We start from the raw sequence: 18713 nt of genomic DNA, 5'->3' as shown, positions 1-18713 counted from the left end.
GGCTTTTGTGCTCCTCAGCTCTTATTGGAGGAGCAGAACAGGTTAAAATCCACAGGCTATTGCATCTGCTGGTACAGCTCCTGCTGCTTGGATAATGACAGCCCTGCCTGCCAGGATGAAAAGCATCATTTAACTGAGCGCTTCCTATGGGCGCCAGGTTCTGCCACCATTCACGCTGGATGAAGCCAAGGGAACCAGAAGCAGTTGAAGAGGGGAAAGAAAAAAGACCCCAAGTTGTTGATGACTGCAAATTCTATGCCTGGGCTCATCCACCTCTCTTACCACACTGAGAGAATGAAGAATTTGCTATGGCCATAAGAATCTCACTGTGCATTTAGACACACAGGCTCCTGCAGCTTTAGACCATTGAGCAACAGCCCTGCAAGGATACTCAAGAGACAAGGTGAGTCCTCATAAGGTCTCAGACTTCTGCAGGCTGAAGATATGTGGTTACTGCCATGGACTTTATACACCTGCAACTACCTAATAGATGATGCCCAGTGACTTAGAGATGTGTTATGGGAATCTCTTAAGTATTTAGGACAGATTCCTTTAGTGCACAGGACACTGGTCTGAGGCTGAAAACACCTGGGCCCAGGTCTCTCGATCACCCTGCCTTCCAGTATAGTGGAAGTTACACACACATTAACGCACAGGCACTTTAACTCAGGCTAGACATGTGAGCCAGAATGTGTAATAACACCATTTTATCTGCAGCTTCTGAAACAGAAGCCAGGAATCCTGAGCGTGGGTCTCCCTCTCTAAGCACACATTTAGGCAGGCTCTGCAGCCGCAGGTTCTGTTGGAAGGTCTATTGAAGTCAATGAGCCTTGGGTTGGATCTCATTGCAAAAATATAATCAAATAGCATATTAACTCTTAATTTGGAATAGTATATTAAATTAGAAGCTCAAATTAACCTGAAAATGCATTTATATAATGGGAAGATTTAAAATCTGTGTATCATGAAGGTGGGAGAACTCCAAGCCAAAGGGGTTTTCACCAGCCTTGAATCCCAGAGCCAATCTGCCCAAAACACTACATTTCAGCCTAATCCCTAGTGGATTTCCACTGAGACAGAGGGATGTGTGGAAAATAAAGCCATCACATACTTATCAATATTAATCTGTCAAACACAGAGGACAGGTACTAGCTAGACCCCAACCAATGCCAAGAACTGAAAAATACCACAGGATACTAAGGATCTGCACTGGCGTTCCACCATCACAAACAGCATCTTCCATCAGCACACCAATCCTGCAGCACAGATTTGTTAGAACACTGAAGGAACTCAGTCGTTGCTAGGATTAAAGGCTGAAACCACGCAGGTCTGAGCATCTCAAACATGAAAGCAGCTTGGTATCCAAGTTTAAGACCATCTCTAGCTGTGAGTTTTCTTTATTTCCTTCTTTGAGTCTGTTCTGCTCTGTGCTAAATCCATCTTCTGACCACCTGGAGCGTTTGAGTCTTGGCTGTGATGTTTGTCTGTTTAGATAGACTGCAAGTAGAGCTGGTCACACAATTGTGACAGAACAGTTCTTAGCAGGAAAACGCCTCTCTCTTACAATCGAAACGTTGCATGGGAACGTGTCAATTCTGACAAACTTTTTGATGTCTAAGGTGTCAAAACAAATCATTTTGATTCTCTCCATTTCAGTCATACTGGAACGTTTCATTTTGAGGAGAGAAACACATTTTTATGTTGTTTCAATTAATTTGTTTTGACATTTTTACATATTCTGTATTGTATTGATATATTTCAAATATACTGCATCTTGTAGAAAATATTTGTTATTTGTTTATTTATGTGTTATCATTAAACAATGCTAAATATTTCCTACAGCATTCTAGTTCTTCAGCACCACAGAAACAGAAGATAATGAAGGTCTCAAGTTAGCATTGCTTTTGAATTTTCAGGCCATAAAAGCTTTGTGGGAGCATGGTTCTCATCCAAACTGGAGCTTAAAAGCACAACCACAAATCATAAGGGAAGATTTTTCCCAAGGAAAAAACATGTCCATTTTCCAAGCAGCTCCGTCAGCTCAATGACTGCATAACACAGCTTCCCTCCCCTCCTCAGATCAGAAAACCAACTTCTCTGCTGGTTAAAAGAAGTCTACCTGATTTTCCTTTTCTTCTTTTAAACCAGATTTTTGCTCCTCTGCATAGCAGAGGGGAATTGCTACCCATGAATTCACACCATCGAGTCTGTGGTAAAAATGGGTTGAAAAACAGGGCAAGGCAAGTGGCAAAGGGAAGGAAGGAGAGAACAGTGGTGCGGAGCCTGTAATGAGGCAACTCTATTGATTCTTCATTTCATGGATGAAAATGTCCCCAACGGCTCCTGTGCATTCACTGCAGTTCAATAAGAGATGGAGGGCAGCAGGTCTCAGTGCTGAAGTCTGAGTGCTGCGTGCTGCTGGTGCCTCTTTGCAGGGCTGAACGTGAGAGGACAGGCTCTGTTCTAAATGTGCATACAGAGAACAGCATGCACAAAGGCAGGGCCCTGATCTACGGCTGTGCATGGAGCAAGAGGCAGTGCATGGCTATGCATGACCACATTTCCCTTCTCCTCCCTTTCATCAGGCTAAAACCAAGTTTAAATAAGGAGCAAAGGCTGCTCCTTTCCATGGCAAGTCTGCCACCTCCCCTTGGAGAGAGGGTTTAGTGCCAACCACCATTCAGGTGATGCAGGTGAGCACAGTGGTTTATGCAATGGGAACAGAAAGGAGAAGCATCCCCACTCTTTGGAGGTTTATTTGAAGTAGCAGGGAGCTTTTCTGTCTGCTTTTCCTCTTAAAGGGATATGCCTCCACCGCCAGACACTGCAGTCTGGAATGTGAATTCCCCCACGCAGCTGCTTCAGCGTGCACCTCTGCATGCAGATGTGCCTGGTTAGCTACTCTTGCTCCAGCTGGGCTGTCACTACAGATTACAGCTTTTTGCTAATAGTGAGTAGTGCTGGAGCCTGAGACTTCCATTAAAAGCTGATGTTTCCACCTCCCTGCCCCACAAATGGCTCTGTCCCAGCCGATGTTTCTGTACACATGGCCTCATCTCTGGGGTGGGAAAGGAGCAAAGTGCCTCAATTTGTTTCTGTCTTGGGCAACAATGGAACAAGTTGAAGGCAGAAGATATTTGAGGATAATATGTTTTGAAAACTGTGGATTATTTACTTGAAAATTGAACTTATCCCTGGTCATCAGCGCATTCTAACACTGTAACCCCATCACTCTGACAGCTGAGCACTGAATCACCCCTTTGGAAGAATCCTTGAAGGAAACGCTTCATCACCTGAAGCAACAAGAGAGACTCTATCTAGGAAGAAGGAATGCTCCTGCAGGGAGAGAGTGCCCATCCATGCCAGACACTGCAAATCATTAGCCCTTCATTGCTAGATGATTTGAAAGCTGCTGACAGATGAAGAATTGGCATGGACACTTGACCTTTCTCCATTGCCAGGAGGAAATCGCTGACCAGGAAGAACAGCACAGGCTCTACTGGGCTCTACAAAGGAGAAGAAGAGGGTCTGGAAGAATTCAGAGCACTTTGTAAAACAAACACTGCTGCTTCAGCACAGCCTGTGCAAATGGTCAGCATTGCCATCACTCATGCGCATGCTGATGGAGTGACTTCCAGTTTAGCATGTGCCAGATGCCTTCACAACTCCTCCTGCTCCAAAGAGGACATTCAGAATGAATGCACAGAAGACTTTCTTATGGACACTGAAAGACTCACACCTTTGCAGGCTGGGAACAGAGCAGAACACACTAAACTGTGGTTTACAGTTTCACTGACATGGTGTCCTGCCAAAGGAAGTGAGGAGTCCCTTCCACCAGCATGCACACTGCTGACTTCGGCTAGATTGTTAGCTTTTCCCTGCTGCTCGATAGATCCTACATGCCTCTGCAGCCTCCCCGAGTGACTCTGTCTGAAAGCAATCCAGAGCAGGTGTCACATTTGTTTCTTCAACAGCCTGACTCCCATAAAGATCTTGTGCAATCAGCTGGCCAAAGCCAAAGCCAAAAAAACACCTCCATCGCTGGTCATGAGTAATTAATTCTGCTTTGACATTCCCCAGGGCACCTCACAGCTAGTAAGAGCTGCTGGAGAAAGAGACACTGCTGTGGAAAAGGAATAAACAGACTTGCCTCAACTGCAGCCATGGAATTAGATAATAAATAGCTAGCTAGATGAATAATATTCTGTGAGTGCAAAATCAAATGCAGAACAGGAATACAGCTAGCTGGCTTATCCCTGGGAAATCAAAGGTGTTTGGAAGGAGTTTCTAAAGAAAGAAGGGTATTTAGAGTCTACTGTGCTCAGGAACACATAGCCTGAAGTTATCCATCACATCTAATGTGACTGTTACAATGACAGACAGCTATTCTTGCACATTTTATTCTTGGTATAATATTCTTGGACCAAAGCAGCTCAAGGAAATTTCCTCCTAATTTACATCTCTGTTCTCCCCCTCCTCCTGCCTGGATTGCAGACTACACAGCGTCTTTGTTCCCATGGCATCAACACAGTTTCCCCCACTTGCTGTTGTGGGCTTGGTCTGTGTTCCTCAGGGAACTATAGGTATCAACCTGAAGCATGGATCCTTCAGCTTCTTCTATCTGCCCCTTAAATGCCTCTCCCCACTAAATCCATAGCTTCTGTCCAGATTTGTCCATTAATGACACAACTGAGTTTCCAGTGACAAAAACATTATTCTGCAAGACTTGAAGAAGTCAGCGGGAGTTGCAGCAACATCCCAGATTCAGGTACCAAGCCTGTGATGTGCATTGTACCAAGCAGATGGTGGTGTAATCCCTGCCAGCATGCAATGCCCAGTGCGCAGAGAGCACCCGTAACCCCTGTCTGATTGAATATGCATATTCACACCTGAGTTTACTCAGATGTGCACAGGGGCTTCTAGTGCCTGTGCACAAACTCATCCAGATAAATCAAGAGCAAGAGATCCACATCTGAGGTCCTGTCACAACAAAGAGGAGGAATCTGCTGGTTCCTCTTCACGTACACATCACCCAGTCTTACAAGTCTTTGCTCTCCTTTTGGTCCCTGTATCCCTGAGGATACAAGTCCCAACCTTTCAGAAATGCTTATGTATTCAGTTTGGACTTCCTGCTCCCATTGCATTGGGGGTTTCTAAGCATGCAGCCGATTTCTGTGTTCCTGCATACCTTCAGCTGGAGTCTGAAATCAGTTCAGATTACTGTCTTCCATCCCTCCTTGCTACTCTTCTTCACCCACCATGCTCATTTATCCATCACAGCGAGCGCAGCCAAGACACCTTATTAACATTTGCCACTTCATTAGTAACCTTCTACACGAGGAGCAGAGGAGGAGAAAAGAGGAAAGCATGTAAAACTGGAATGTAAAGAACTCTGAATTAAGAGTAACACAGAACTGAAGGTGTGAATGAGAAAGTGCAGGAGCAGAAGTATGAGTAAAGTCTTATGTGTGAGAAAGATTTATAATTAATCCACAGTCTAGTGAGAGCAGGGGAATGCAAGTCAAGACTATAGTCTTCTCTATATGCTTCTGCTACTGGTTTACTCAGACAAATCATTTTACTTTCTCCTTTCCTCCCCCCCACTGCTCTCTACCCTTTGAGTATATGTTATTTGAGATACAAATTGTCTTTAACTGTGTGTAGCATAAAGGAAACTGCAATCATAGGCACTAAAGACGCAAGACATTTTAAACGCATAGTTAAATTAGGCACAGCGAAGCGCTTGGGGATTGACTGCCAGTGTTTATTAATTCAGGTTGAATTTGTTAGATAGTTACTGTCAAAAAATGGATTGGGGAAAATTCAAAAGCATCAAGGTACATGACTGAGTTATTCCTTAACTTAAATGCTTCAGATTGAAATGTTTACAAAGTGCATCTAGAAGGAAATAAAGTGAAAAACAGTTATGAGAAAAAGTTATGCATTTCTGCATCATTTAAACTTTAGAAGTGATTTTCTATTCTCCTTTCCTTTTAGTCCCACATATAAAAGACTTTTCATTCTTCCCCCCATGTCAATTATGTTTGAAAAGCTAAAATTCATTTTTCCCCCTTCCTTTTTTTTGCTTTAGACTGACAAAAAACCCCAAAACCAAAAATGATTATTCACCTATCCCTACCAGGAATTACAATAACTGCCTGTCAGATCTTCATAGCAACATGAGGGATCACAGCAAGGCTGAAAGTCTGAGTTTAAGCTGATGATTTCATAGTCCTCTGCTCTCTGCATTCAAAGAAGAACTTACAGGGAAATAATTAGATTTACAGAAAAATAAATGAACAAATCCTTGTATCAAAAATGAGAGAAAAGTTCCCAAGAAATAATCTTGGGATTGGTTTTACTTTTTCCATTAGAAATAGCTGTATTTTCCTGATTTATTCTACAGTCACACCATCTGTTTTAACCATCTATTTCTCTGAATTATCTCTTTTCACTTCTCTGGCTTTCCTTTTATTTCATTTCATTTTCTAACATGTAACCAAACAAGCCTGAGGTTCCTACAGCAAATCGGAACATATGATGTCCAACTCCATCTGACATTGAGCAAAATTAAAAGCAGAACTCCCTGCAATCAGCCATCCCTGATTCAAACCACCAAAGTGCTCTTTGGATGAGACACAGACAGGCAAGGATGGGAACAGCATGTACCAGGGCTGCTGCTCCTCAGACAACATCTGGCATCTGCTCCTGATCTCTCAAGCACAGGACCCTGCTCCCAACCACGTACCAGCAATCTTTGTCCCAGAGGTATTCAGGGAAGCATCACCTGCTTTGCTTCCTTCATCCACTGGATTGAATGAAAATGAGGCCCCTATCTAGAAGCCAGCAGTCTAAATAAATATCTGAGTGTTTCTAAGTTGCCAAAGAATTTGGCTCCTGCATTCCTTAGTCATAAGCATTGCATTTGTATTAGTTTGCTTTTGGGGTTTCTTCAGGAGGAAACAAGCTTCCATTAAGAAGAAACTCAGTTCTGGGTGTATTTTACTTTCTTAACATCAGTTGTGGGCAATATGAGCAAGCACAAACCCTCCAATGGTTTACTGTCATCTTCCACAGTCCTTCAGTGCTATCCCAGAAGATAGAGCACCATCAAACCCGCACACACATGGGGCACAGAAAATGCTTCCTGAGCATCTTGCTACAAAAATAGTGTATTACTGAGCTGGAAATCAGCCCTCACATCCTTTCAAGAGCCTAGAAATTTAAAATTACACATAAAAATAAAATCCAGAGTGTCTCTCAGCTCTCCTGTTGATTTCCCCAGTTTCAAATCTTATTTATGGAGGTCTGCAGAAGAGCAGTAATGCTGTGCAAGGGCAGCAGAGTGTGTATTTGTCCGCAGGCCTTCTGTCCACCTCTATTATGGCACCCGAGGGAGGGTCATGCCCCCAGCATCACAATGTCCCTGTTATCTGAGACACGATAGGTTTGGGGACTGTAATTCACTGGTCTCAAGGCTCTACAGAAGAGCTCCCTTGGATGAGCAGCAGAGAAAGGGAGGGGAAAAAAAACATGCCATGGACAAGATTTCTGGCTTCAAACTTGAAACCAAAGTAATGAGAAGCACTGCAGGAGAATCTACTGGTAACAAGGACTTATCAGCCTCTTCTTTTTAACGTAAGCAGCTTTATCATTAATTGCTATTTACTGCAAATGCTGAAGTTGGTAAAAAGACTAATATGCTGCACTGAAACAGCAGGTTTGATTCAGGCTTATTAAAGCACAATGCACACGTGTGTGTGCACACGTACGCTTGCACACTTCATTTTGTGTTATGCAAGTCAAAGCCCTATATCTGTGTGCAACAGAATGAAACAAGATACAATTACCATATTCTTCCCTTACATATTCCAGTAAAAGGCCAACTTCATTAGTGATCTTAGGCAATGAGAAGAGAAATTAATTCAGGCCAGATTGCTAAACATTGAGCCATTTTGTTGGGGTAAAGGAGAAATGGATGAAATCCAGTGTTGCTTTTGCCCAGCGCTGGAAAGGTAAAGACTCAGCACTGCTGAACACCAGTCTTTGGGGGGCTGTATTTCCTGAGGACATAGGTTGCCAAATCCTTAAGGAAAGAAAAACCCACATTTTTCCTCATACCAAACTTGAAGCTGAGTTCTCTGGGTGGTTCACATCCACGGTGTGAGCTGGAGGGCTCAGACCGCAGCGCTGACTGCAAGAAATTCAGTTCCTGTGCATGGGAACACATGCATTTAAAAAGCTTTTCTGAAAGGTATCAGCCTGAGTGACCTGCCCAAGGTCATATATAATATGTCAGTGAGCACTGGGATTGAACTATCTTGCTACAGTGCTGCTTTATTCACACAGTGCTGTTGCATCCCGAAACAGCCACTGCTCTCGGTCCACTGTTACCTTCCACTCCTTATCACAGCCTCCTTAGAGAGACATCTGTCCTGTGCTCCGTAAACCATAATATAACTACAGTCTTTTATTCACTCTCTGTCACCATGCAGTTTTATTACAGAACCCTGAATTATCCAGCTTAGTCTACAATCTACTTATTCCTGCCATCCATTCTTCCTTTCAACCCTCGCCCCACCTTTCAGCCTTGTCAGTGTTTTAAGTCTTCCAGGTACTTGAAATGCAGTGACCATTCTGATTCTCATGGGGAAACCCAGTTGCATTTCACTGAGGCCAGTCTGCTGGGTTCATTTCTCTTTTAAATGCAGATGGTTGGAAATCAGGAACTAGCACTGGTCTCTGCAGTCACATTTAAACCAATCCTTCAAGAATACTAACACACAACTGCCATTTTAAAGCTCTGATCCCATTCTTGCCGTCTATAAAATTTTATTCCCTTCCCTTCTCTGCTCCTTTCATCAGAAATCAATCGTTCAGTAATGCAGGTAAACTGCAATCCTACCTCATAGTTATTTTCTTTTTCATGCATCTTTCTCATGCATTTTGCAGAATGAAAGCTCTCCTGTCCATCCTTTCCCTTTCCAGCCAAGCCTGGAAGCACAGCAATCATCACACCTACACAACACCTCATCGGCAGATTTGCACCTGCTGGTCACATCTCTCTCTTGTTTGCAACCCAAGCAGCAAAGGAATCATTCATCCTGATGTAGCAATTCATCTTAGCATTCACACTTGCCTTGCCAGTAAACTTGGTATTCCTACCTTCCAGCTCCCCCCTCCTTCACCCACCACCAGTCACACATTTCTCAGGGTTTTATTCCATCTACTGTTTAGGCTTTCCTCATAGCCAACAGCTTTTCGTCCTTCCCACCTTTCTGAAGGAAACTCAGTTTTATTACCTGTCTCAGCCCCAGTGCAGATGACACCATGGAAGAGGAGTCTCCTCTCTGCTCACCTGGAGATGCTTACGGCCACTGGACAAGTGGCTCTCAGCAAGTGCCACCTGTAGAAGCTGCACACCCCTGTCTGTACACAACAGCCTGTTCTCTCTTCACACAAACGTGTCTTCATCAACAGGAAAAAATGGCTGATATGAAAGAAAGAGTATCGAGGAAGGCAGATTCTTCCTTCTTCCCACCAATAAGGAAGGCCCCAGTGATGGTGGAAGACCATGGACAGGATGCAGGACTGTGCCCAGCACAAGAAGGTGGACCTCCACGTGGGGGAGGCACTGAGGGACCCTCTGGTGCATGGGGACAAATGTGGGGAGGGGAGATTGGACACTAATTGGCTCCATAACTGAGCTCTCTCCACTGTTATTTCTACCAGGCTAGCTTGGTTAAATATCTAGATTTAATGCACACAGGACTTCTCTCTGTCACATCCTTCCCATGTAAGCGTGGTCAAATTCCTTCAGGTGACATTTTACAAACACCTTGGAGGCTGATTTTCCAAGTGCTCAGCATGCCCTACTGTGATATTTAATGTCCTGTTTTCTAAACATGTTCCATCACCTTACCATCGATGTCTTTCCAATTCTGCTGAGGCCAAGCCAGACCTCCTGTTCTGCAAACTGAAATGCTTCCACTGACCCTAATAGAATTTGAATTGATCCCTGAGCCTTGTGCTGCACTTTCTGTGATACTGAGCAGAATGGACAGCATTCCTTGTTTCTTTTCCTCTGTCTGGACTGTACAGTATAAAGCACAAGGAGACTCCAGGCTCATCTGAGCTCTGCACCGTCCTGCAGATCACAATGCTGATAGAGGAAACTGAAACGAGTGGCTCAGGGTCATTGCTGCTGCTTATAACCACTCATTTTATGTCCTACTTCAATATCTACTGTAATCAGTGAAATTACTTTTGTGGGAGTTGACACAGAAGAAGAGATTGTTGGATTGATATTCTGTCTGGCATTGATAAAAACCTTTTCCTAATACCTTAATCCAGCACCCACAGAAAGCAATTTGCTAATCTCTTGCTGATTTAGCTTCTAGCAGGATCGACCATATCCAGTCACATTACCTGGCCAGCCACATTATCTTCTTTCTATGCAGAGAAAGAATGTCCTTCCTGACCCCAGAAGATGGTCATCTTTTGCTTTGAAGTGTGAGATCTGATTACCATTGTCCCAGATTGCAGAGCTGTGAGTGCTATTAATTGCTACCAAGTTACGTAGCCTTTTACACTTCATATCCAACTAGACTTTCATCTTGGTGACATCCTGCAGCAGAGAATTGTGTAGCTTCACTATACACTGATGAAAAGGACTATGTCCTTTTAATTTGCTTTAAAAGTTGTGCCCTTTAATTTTGATGTGTCCCCTTGTTCTTGTATCATCAAAGCATTAAGATACTTCTGATCACTTTTTATTCTAACCTTCATATTAGAATTCAAAAGTCCCTTCTTACTCCTAGCTTTCCCAGACTAAACTATTATTTCCAGGCTTTCCTTATTTAACTTGTTAGTATTTATAAAGCAATTCAAAATGTATTAATATGGTTCAATTATAACATCACTTCTGTTTTCCAGCCTTCCTTTTAATGTCTCAAGTGTCCATCTAATTTGCCATCAATCTCCATTGATTCTCCCTCTGATGATATGTTAGTCTTTATAATATACCAGGGAATATTTCTGGGCCTTCCTGACCAGCATTTTCAGAACAAAGCAGCTGAACTCTGGCAGATCATAAACATGATTCACTCTGCACTTAGCATATATATACGGATTTGCTGTTGCTTAGATTTTGATCCTGGAAACAGGTTTCATTATATGCATGGGACTGTAATTAAAAATTCATCTGTGTGATGCAGACTGCAGGATCAGGACCTTTGCAGTCATGATAGCACGGGCCAGCGACACTTGAGCATGCGTTTGAAAGCAAGCCTGTATGTGATATACTTTCAGCAATATACAAGTACTGGATTGCATACTCTGCAGAAGTGGGGCCTACACACCATTTAGACAAGGGGAGTGATTTGATGCCTACCCAGTCACAAATGGGGGAGAGATGGATGGTGAGAAATGTTCTCACCTTATCCTGCCCATAGGAAGTTGGAGGCACCCAAGGAAATCATGTGGTAACAGATCTAAATATCCCAAACAAAATATTTTTGCAGACAATTCGTAAGTAATTCCATTGCTGCAGAGCAGTATGAAAACTAAAAACATAAAAAGGCTCAATAAAGACATAGTCATACCTACAAGATCTCGGATTCCTAGTGGCATTACACATGACAATCCCGATACAGCTACTGACTTTGCATGTCCCCAAACAGCTTAAAGGTTATCCCAGGAGCAACTGCATTCATCCATGCCCTTCTAATCCCTTCAGTGTCCTACTCTCTTGGTTAGACCCCTTCCCAGCTTTTCCCAGTCTTAATAAGGCCTGATCCAGCTCCACCATGAAAACATATCACTCCTTCCTCCATGTCACTACCAGATATGCAGAGCAACAGTGATCCAGTTCTGATCGCTGTCTTTAAACACTAACTCTTTTCCCTCAAGAAGCAAATAAAAGGATTGATAAATATACATTACTAAATGCACAAAAAGGATTCTACCAAAATATTTACGAGAACTCATATTACCCCTATTAGGCTATTTTAAGCCAGAATCACACAAATTGTGGGAGAATCCTAACTGGTGCCTTTTCCCTGGCTGATTAGATTTATCTAGTCGCTGGCCTAAAATACAGTAAAGCAGCCCACCATCATTTTCTAATACTTTAGTTCTCTTTTAGGAGTGTGGAAATGGCAGATAAACACATTATCAGCATTCTCAGGCATAAAACAGCAAAGCCTGGAGTTGTTTTGCAGAAGCTACTCTGAATTTGGACAACACGACATAAGCAATTCTAGAAATAGCTGCTGGTCTTAAGGCTACATTGCATGTATCCTCGCTGCTGCTTCTTTATCTCTGTTCACCATTTCAGCACAAACGTTATGCTGCCCTTTGCTCATTCTTGACTTGGACTTTCGCAGCATCTCTGAAGCATTCTTCAGTCTCACCTTGTACATCCTCAGCTTTCCCAGCTGGCTTGAAACACACCCTTGATTTTGACTGCAAATCTCAGCCAGCATAGAGCAGTGTGAGAAGTGTCTGCAGTGACGGTAGTATCCTCATTCTCTAGGCAAAGAGGTGGCGTGAGCCAGGAGAGACCCATAGCCACATATGTAACCCAGCATATGTCCAAAGGCTTTGCTTACCCGCTCACCATCTGTACCTGCTTGCAGAGCAGTCACATGCCGAAAGCAGGCAGACTGCTCCAGCACTGGTACCTGCCTCACTGCTGTCTGCTCCACTGATCCCACAAGTCCACCTGCTCATTCCGGTTCTCTCTGCCTGCCCAGAATCATCAGCCTTTTCCCTTGGGTCGCAGTTCATTCCCTTCCATCCTTCCTCTGTTTTAATTTCTTTGCAATTTTCTATCTATTGCTCTGAACTATTGAACAAGTCCCTCGTATTTATTCCTCTGGTCCTGCAGCTACACCTGGAATGTGCTGCCCACATGAGGCAATGGTTTTAAGGCTCACCCTCCCCGTCCTCCATGCAGCTTTGTTGAGGCAGCATTCACAACTGCAGAGGATAAATTACAACAAAGGTCTCCAATGTTAGCAATGTATCTGACAACCTCGTACGCAGCTCCAGGAGGGTAAAGAGATGGCTAAATGGGATCAGTTGTGCCGACTCAGGACTTCTGGCCAAAACTACATCCAAATTCATGATGGACACAGCAGAGTCTAGAGCAGAGGCCAGGTTCTAAATCATGCTCTAAATCAAACCCTAAGAAAGAGATCCTCACTCACCATGAAGCCAGTTAACTCACTGGCTTTGACAGGCTGTGATGATTTACAGCAAGTGCTTCCAAGCTTTTCATGGGTACTCACTGTACATATTTCAGCTGTAATATGCATAGATATTAAAGTTCAAGCTGTAAGACAACCTCTCACAAGGCTTCAGGCTTTATCTTCTATAACCACCAGGTGAAAGAGCACACGTTCTATTAGGACAGCAGCGAGACAGGTTCCAAGCATGAAGACATTGAAAGAACCAGAGCTACTGTACTGGAAATCAGGCAGTGCAGAAGGATGGATAGGAGTGCGAGAGCTCCCTCTGCTCCTATATTCTGTTCCGATTTCCAGCAAAAAACCCTGGAGCAAATTGTAATTTCTAGAGCTTCTCTTACATGTGAGAAGCTCACATGGCTTGGTTTGCAAGCTGTTGTGCCATTGCTTGGTACGTGTCAGCCCAGAGCTAGCTTAATGTCATTTGTGAACCTCTGGGAGGAAAGATGTCACTGATGGCAATATTCCCCTGCACAGTGCCCACTGCTAACCCACAGAGAGAATTTGTCCTAGGGCTTGAGAGCCATACTGGTGTTCCTGGCACCTGAATTTCTACGTCTGTCCAGCATTTCTACCACCAAAATAAACAGTGAAACAACAGTGTGAGTCTGGCAAAGGCTATTCACTCCTTCCTCCTCTGCAGGCCACCGTTTGAAGCTGTTGTAGATTATTTACTCCAATCAGTTGCTGCTGCTCTGACTTACTGTTATTTCTATTGCCAGTGTAAGAGGTGATCTATCAGCAGTGCAACTAGTTGTTTTCATGAAGCAGGAGCAGAGAATCATGCATATGAGTCCAGGGCACTGGGGAACACTATGTCTACATTTAGAGGCATGCCACAGCCAGAGCTGCAGAGGCATCAGTACCGCCATAGGTACCACTCTTACTGTGGTACTCACCCAACACTGTGCTCCAGAGGGGCCTGTCAGCAGGCACAGCAACAGCGCTGTGCATAGCTAAGCTCTCTCAGCTGCATCTTGTAGGCAACAATAAAATGGATGTAGAGCACATGACTTCAGAAGAACAAATAGCAAAAATAAATAAGCATCTTTCTCCCCTGTGATGCTGTTGCAGGTCCTGCCTCAAGGCTGCAAAGAAACAGCTCACTGAGCAGAGGGTTGCAAAGGCTTAGATGTTGTATTAAACTCCCCAACCCAACCACAGGAGGAATCCTGGGTCTGACTTTTAGCTCCTTTTCAAAATTACATGTTTATACCCAGTTTATGACATCTTCACTTAGGATCTGGTCCAGCATCTCTGAAGTTATCTTCAGCTCAATCTAAATTAGCTGATCCTCTGATTTCTGCGGTTTCTCCCATTCTTCCCTCTCGCTAGTCCTAGCACTTCTTCCCTGAAACAGCACAGCTCAGCCTGTCAAGTCAGCATAGCTACCCTATACCTACTCCCCAACCCCAGTGAATGTCACCTCATTTGTCAAGTCCTTCTCTGCCCGTGTTTGACTCTCTCCAGACGCAAGAACCCGGCAGATATACCCAGTTTCCTGTTCCCCAGGCCCCTCTGATAGCATTTCCTTTCTGCACACCGATTACAAGCTATAAGCCTGCTGCAGCCCTGTCCAGCCCAGCTCCAGTCCCCATGGGTCAGCTGGCCACGGCAGTGCGGTGGCACAGCAAGCAAGGAAAAACCTCCCCAGCATCCAAGAACACCCTGGGGTACCACACACATCTTATCCTGACCCAGCTCAGCACCATGCAGTAACTCAGGATCCTGCTCTGGGTGGCAGCCATCTTCCAGGCAAGAGGAAGATTCACGGGATAGGACCACAATCCATGGGTCTGTTTAGCAGCCAGATCTCTGTGCATGCATGGATATTCTGGGAAGCTGCTCTGGAAGCAAACAGACCAAGGTCCTTGTGGCTGTTAAAAATCTCATGATACTTTTGCAAGAGGGATGGTGTAAATCAAGCCACAAGGCACAAGCTACTTAACTCTGGGTAATTTATATTCTGCCTCACTAAGTTCATCTCTGCACTTTCAATGCATGAAGTGATTTTTCACTTCCCCTGTAGTATTGGCTGGCACGGAAAAGCTGCTGGGCTCTGTCCCAGAAGTAGCTGCATTTCATCACCGGGTAAAAGATTCCTGCGTGCACCAGGCCAGATCCTCAGCACTCCCGCACGCCCCAGAGGGCCGGGAAGGATCTGGCCCGGACCATTCAGCTGCACCTGGGCCCCTGGGAGAAGAGAGCCCCGTTGTTACGCACCGCTCCCCCCCGTACTATTATTATCTTCGGCGCTTGGCTCCAGCGCCACGGGGCCGGGGGGGAGTCGGTCCCGCTCCGCGCCGCTGCGCGCCCGGCGCTGCATGGAGCCACAGTGCCCCCTACTGGGCCAGGGAGGTGCCGCCCGCCTCCCTCCGCGGGAGCGCAGCGCTGTGCGGTGGAGGAGGAAAGGGGGGTGGTGGTGGTGGTGCCGAAATCCCTCCCTTACTCCCTATCCACGAACGTGGTGCTTTGGGCTCTGCTGGCGCTCTCCATCCTCGCTTCCCATCTTCAGCCGTTTATTCCCCCCCCCCCCGAAGTAAATTTTCCCTGCCTTCCCTGCGTCAGCTGGATCGAGGGTGTAGGCTGGGAGCCTTGGATAAACTCTGGAAACACACATCCATGCCTGGAGGCAGGCACGGCTGCGCGGGTCTGGGCTGGAGCCAGTTTCTGCAGCGCCTTCCCGAGCAGCGCTCCCCAGGCAGGCAGAGGGGCTTCTGCCGGAGCGAGGACGGGAGGATTTGGCTTTGAACCATTTCTGTTATGCAGACGGCAGTGAGGATTGTCTCCTGGCAGACCCGTCCTCACTTAAGGTTCAGTATCAGCCTTACACATACTCTTAATATAGTAAACAGCAGAGGTGAGAAGGGAACACAGTGCACCCTCCACCACCTCTTTTGGGATACCCTCTTCCTACAGCAAGCCCATTCCCCACACATTCTTCCTCTGAAGTTTTAACGCAGACTTCAGCCTCATTCTATCCTTGCACAGCCTCCTCACTAGGCCCCATAGAAAGAGAGGAAGAAGAGGAAGGTCAGAGCAGGGTGTTACTTAAATACATCTAACACCAGTGACAACAACCCCCTGCACATATGATGCTGTTTCTGACCAAAGGGGCTTGCAAAGGCTCGGGGGTGTTGGCACTCAGAGGATGGGAGGGTTTTGCTCTGAAGCAGAGTAAGACTGAAGCAGAGCCTAGCACTGTATGTTTTAAGCTATAGACGCATATGTGGTTTTGCTCACACACAGAGAGAAGCAGTGTGGCTCCAGCAGAGCCCTTCCCATACTCACAGACCCCAGCTCTTGATCAGAGAGGGTGTGATGGATTTGGGATTGCCACCGCTGCCCCCAGTCCCTGCCTGCCACTCGCCTGCCTTTCGAGTAGTAAAATCATCACTGAGTCCTGGGAACATGCAAAGAGCCATAAAACAGACGAAGACACACAAAACGTAGCAGCTTTTTCTGCTGAGTTGCAAAGAGCCTGAGAGTCAAGCAAACCCTGAATCAATGCCTGGAACTGGCTATGAGGGAGAGGATGATGCTGGGGAACAAACCACACACTGAGAGACCTGCACAGGAGACAGCGCGTGTATGCTCATACGAGCATCTGAATGTTTGATTCACATCATAAGAATATCAATGTGGTTATTTCTGCATGCTACAGTGTGTTCCTGTGTAGGTCAAATATGTGTCTGAGTGTGGGGAACTGCAGAGCTTGAACAGGTCCTCGAATCGGTGAAAGAACGAGACCAAGATGCTGCGCTGAAGCGTGGGGGGGGACTTGCGCGAGTTCGGCAGCGTGTGTCCTGTGTGCTTAGCGTGTACATGCCTGCCAGGGACAGCGCGACTGCTTGTCCGTGTGGTGTGTGGGAGGGGGAGAGAGCCCGGGTTTGTCTGTCTGTCACTCACACACAGATCTGATCAATCTTTTTCCTTTATAAGGAATTGAAAAAAATATATAACCCTTTCATATTTCTTACACCAAAGCCTCGTCTCCCCTTCACTCACTACCTCCTGCTCACCATTCCCAAAACACTTCTCTGCAACTCTTAAGAAAGCAGCTTTACTGCCGTTAACGAATTAATATGCACCCAGATGAGCAGCCAGGGTAAAGCATGAAAGACCCTCCTGTCCTACCTAGTGCAGATGTCAATCATAAGGCTAAATCCATGCATCAAGACTCCTAGCACTTGCTTCTCTCCATGAAGACTGCATTTGGGAAGTGACAACCCCTCCCCTTCCCTACTCGCAAGTAAATGCACGGGAGGACTCTTCAAAGCCACACACTCACACCGGCAGCCTCCCCTCTCCGGATCATAATAGCCGGGCTACGCTGGCCCCCGGGGATGATGCAATGGCGTGGAGGTGCCCTCCGGGCTCCCCATTCCCCCGCGGACTGGAAAAGGCAAAGTTACGCTCCGCACCAGCCTCATAAGCAGCTGAGCCGGAGAGCACCAACCCCCTGCGCTGTGAGATGCAGCCCCAGGCATCGCTCCCCCCCCACCCCCGGCATCTCTTCCTCCCCCCTGAAAGTAGAGGCGAGCCGCCCAGTGTGGGATCCAAGGCGCCAGACTTCCCTTTTCGTGCGCGATTTGCTTTTGTCACTCGCGAAACCCGAGCAGCGGATTAAGCAGCGATGACACCATCTCCTTGGGGAGGGTCCCTGTGTCCCCCCCAGCCGCTCCGGGCTGTATCGATACTCCGAAATACAGATGGATCCTGGCTGCCTCTCACCCCCACTCGCGGCCAGCCCCCAGGGGCTGCGCCTTTCCCGGTAGGAACCAGTGCTCCCAGTGTTCCCGGTACCGGCGAATCTTGGCCCCGCGCTCCCGCACACACTCGCTAACCGGGCTGCAGGACTTGTGCATCCCTCCGCCCGGTAACTCCCCGCTGCCGGGGGCCCGGGGGAACCGAGGGGCCGTTACACAACGCGGCCGAGCAGGACCAGGGAGCCCGTCGGGAACGGTGCCGGTGCTGGGCTGCAGCCGCAGCGCTCGCCTTACCTGATGCTAATGTCCCTCTCTGGCGGAGATCTGATCGCCCGTGGGTTTTATTCGGCTCGGTAGGAACTTGTGGGAGAGCTTCTGTGTCCAGCTCGCATACTGGGTGCTGGGCTGATAATGCAGGCGTGAAAATCCTGGGGCTCTAGCAGTCCTTTTCATGCTCAGACAGAAAATCCCCTTCCTTGATCCAGATCGCGGGCATTAAGGGCAGAGGCAAAAAAAAAATTAAAAATAAATCCTTTTCTTCCCCCTCTTTCCCTTGTTTTGTTTTGTTTTTTTTTTCCTTCCCCCTTCCCTTATTCCCGCGCCCCCCCCTCTCTTCTGCTGCTCAGTTCGTAGCCATCGGGGGAAGGAGCAGAGGCAGCAGGGAGAATGGAGAGGGGGTTAGAAATAAAAATGAAAAGGGCTCCAGGAGGGAAGAGAGAGGCTGGGCTTGCTGCCGGGGGAGGGGCTTGGAGCG

At 46.3% G+C, this 18713-nt stretch overlaps 1 protein-coding gene across 1 annotated transcript in view; it reads right to left on the bottom strand.

The window, feature by feature from the left end:
• Positions 1–18507, bottom strand: part of BRINP1 (BMP/retinoic acid inducible neural specific 1) — an 86455-nt gene extending 67948 nt beyond the window's left edge. The window contains exon 1 of the mRNA XM_062640345.1: positions 18254–18507. The gene's annotated coding sequence lies outside the window, so the exon portion shown is untranslated. The remainder of the gene's footprint in view (positions 1–18253) is intronic.
• Between the last annotated feature and the right edge of the window lie 206 nt (positions 18508–18713).

This window comes from Pezoporus occidentalis, unplaced genomic scaffold, assembly GCF_034315485.1.
Source record: "Pezoporus occidentalis ecotype Australia unplaced genomic scaffold, CSIRO_AGI_Poc_V1 ctg64, whole genome shotgun sequence".
In the NCBI taxonomy this organism is placed as follows: domain Eukaryota; kingdom Metazoa; phylum Chordata; class Aves; order Psittaciformes; family Psittacidae; genus Pezoporus; species Pezoporus occidentalis.
Note: the sequence above shows the minus strand (reverse complement) of the source record. Positions and strands in the feature narration are given on the sequence as shown.